At 43.0% G+C, this 3,139-nt stretch overlaps 1 protein-coding gene across 4 annotated transcripts in view; it reads left to right on the top strand.

Annotated features, from left to right (window-relative positions):
- The window catches only part of Atp6v1a (ATPase H+ transporting V1 subunit A), a 54,419-nt gene that overhangs the window by 43,140 nt on the left and 8,140 nt on the right, over positions 1–3,139 (top strand). The gene's annotated exons all lie outside the window — the stretch shown is intronic.

The raw sequence follows: 3,139 nt of genomic DNA, 5'->3' as shown, positions 1-3,139 counted from the left end.
TTATTAGATAGCTAACATCTATAGCTTATATTACACATCTAGTATTTACAGAGTATTGTGATCCTCTCAAAGGAGCAAGAAATAGGCCTTCAAAGCCAGATAAAGACAATATGAGAACAACATTTTGTTTATGAATATTGATAAAAATATTAAATATTCACTTTTTAAACCTAGTAGGGCATTACAAATACAGTCCCATCATAAACAAGCAACGTTTAGCAAATGTGGCACAGAAAACGTATCATTAGGAACAGGGGTGATGACTCAGTAAAGTGCCTGCTGCGCAATCAATCACAGGCACTGAGTTCATATCCCCATCACCCATGGAAAAGCCAGGTGTGACGTGTGTACCTACAATTCCAGCATTGCGGAGGCAGGGACAGGAGGGTCCCTGGGGCTTGTTGGGCCACCTTTCTGCTGGTAAATCTCAAATTCAGTGAGAGTAAAATTAAAGAGGAAAACAATTGAGGGAGACACCCAATATCAGCCCCTGGCTTCCGCATGCACACATGCAAAATTGTACACACACATACACACACACGCACAAACATATATATTCATACACAAAACATAATGTATCGTAACAGTATAAATAATGTAATAAGAAAATGATATCTCAACCCATAAGTAAAAAGATATTTGATGTTTACTATTACAAATTTAGAAATCTCTTACAAAACAAGGAATAGAATTTATTTATTTATTTAAAATTTCCACCTCCTCCCATCCTCCCATTTCTCTCCTCCTTCCCCCACTCCCCCTCCCTCTTGCTCTCCAGTCCTAAGAGAAGTCAGGATGCCCTGCCTTGTGGGAAGTCCAAGCTCCCCACACACACACCATCCAGGTCTAGGAAGGTGAGCATCCAAACAGCCTAGGCTCCCAAAAAGCCAGTACATGTAGTAGGATCAAAATCCAGTGTCATTATCATTGGCTTCTCAGTCAGCCCTCATTGTCAGCCACATTCAGAGAGTCCAGTTTGATCACATGCTCGTTCAGACCCAGTCCAGCTGGCCTTGGTGAGCTCCCATTAGATCAGTCCCACGGTCTCCGTGGGTGGACACACCCCTCACAGTCCTGACTTCCTTGCTCATGTTCTCCCTCCTTCTGCACCTCATCTGGGCTTTGAGAGCTTAGTCCAGTGCTCCAATGTGGGTCTCTGTCTCTATCTCCATCCCTTGCCAGATGACGGTTCATAAGGAATAGAATTTTTAACTCTGTAAAAAGAAATATGCAAAGCTCTACATGCTATTTTACAGCCACTGGGGTCACAGAACAGAAAAGGTATTTGAGCCCTGGAGTTTGATAGTAGCCCAGGCAATATAGCAAGACCCTATCTTAAATAGAAAATGATGACAGGAAGGCTGTACTGGTGGTTAAGAACACTTGCTGCTCTTACAGAGGACCTGGCCATGCTGGGCCTCTCACCACTGCCTGTCATGCCATCTTCTGACCGCTGCATGTGTTCACACACATACAGAACTGCACATGTGCTCACACACATGCACATGAATAAAAGCTAAAGTAAATTAAGAGAAAAAAAGCTGGGGAGATAGTTCAGTGGGTGTGTGTTGTGCAAACGCACATGCTGTAAAAACATGAGCACTAAAGTTCAACTTCCAACACCCATGCAAAAAACCAAGTATGGCTGCACACACTTGTAACCCGGACATTGAGGGGCTGGGACAGACAGATTTGAGACGCTCACCAGCTAGCTTACCTAGCCAAAGTGGCAAGCTTCTAAATTAATGAGAGACCCTGTCTCAGGAGAATAAGGGAGAGTAATAGAGGAAGAAACAATGTCCTCTGGCTTCCACATGGGCATGTACATGTGCACAGTCACATATGCTACACACAGATAAATGAAAATACAAAGAGTATACTAAAACATGGGGGAATGTTTTACTTAATAGAGAATGGAGAAATTTCAGATGCATTTCTTTTTTAAATCAAGATTAAGACTAGAATGCTTCCTGAGCAGTGGTGGTGCATGCCTTTAATCCCAGCACTCAAAAATCAGTGGCAGGCGGATCTCTTGAGTTAGAGGCCAGCCTGATCTTCAGAGTGAGTTCCAGGACTGCCAGGGCTACACAGGGAAACCCTGAATGCTTACTATCGCTGTGTTCAGTTGAATATGGAAATCCTGAAGGATGACATAAGAAAATTGTCATCTCAGAGGTTAAGAGCACTGACTGCTCTTCCAGAGGTCCTGAGTTCAATTCCCAGTAACCACAAGATGGCTCACAACATCTGTAATGAGATCTGGTGCCCTCTTCTGGCCTGCAGCAGACATACAGGTAGAATACTTTACATAATTAATAAATAAATCTTTTTAAAAAAAGAAAAGAAAACAAATCTTAAAAAAACCTTTTGTTATCTAGGATTAGAAAAGAACTTCTTAGATTTTCTTTGAGCATAACAACAGCAGTAGAGCTGGAGAGAGAACTCAGTGGTTAAGAGCACTTGCTCTTCTTTCAGAGGTTCCCAGCACTCGCATGGCCGTTCCTAAGTGTAACTCTTGATTGGGGAATCAGATACTTTCCTCTGGCCTCTGTGGACACCTGGTACATGTTGGTACAACAGACATATATGCAGGCAAACATATACATGAAATAAAATGTAGTAAGTTTTAAAGGAAGTTTTCAGTAAATAAAATTGATGGTCTACTTTCTAAATTGTAACCAAATGGTAGAGCAGACAGATGAGAAAAGAAAACCGGAAATATTACAAACCTGTAGGCAATCCTTCAAATAGCAATGACATACCACTCCACACTAGTTTGAGTCCAAGAATTGTCCAGCTGGTTGCTGTCAGGTAGTGTGGGCTCCAGGACGGGTATACTGTTGGTAGGTATATCGTTTGGAGTGGCCACTGTAGACAGAATTTGCCGGGTGCCTTGAGTCCTTAGGATTTATAGTAGTAGAAAGTAGATGAAAGTCCAGGCCCCTCTACCAGGGCAAAGGTAGAGATAAAGAATAGACGATGTGCACACAGAATGAAATTGCCAGAGTTAGCCGGGCGGTGGTGGCGCACGCCTTTAATCCCAGCACTTGGGAGGCAGAGACAGGCGGATCTCTGTGAGTTCTAGGCCAGCCTGGTCTACAAGAGCTAGTTCCAGGACAGGCTCCAAAGCCACAGAGAA

Source organism: Microtus ochrogaster, chromosome 2 (assembly GCF_000317375.1).
Source record: "Microtus ochrogaster isolate Prairie Vole_2 chromosome 2, MicOch1.0, whole genome shotgun sequence".
NCBI classification, from domain to species: Eukaryota; Metazoa; Chordata; class Mammalia; order Rodentia; family Cricetidae; genus Microtus; species Microtus ochrogaster.
Note: the sequence above shows the minus strand (reverse complement) of the source record. Positions and strands in the feature narration are given on the sequence as shown.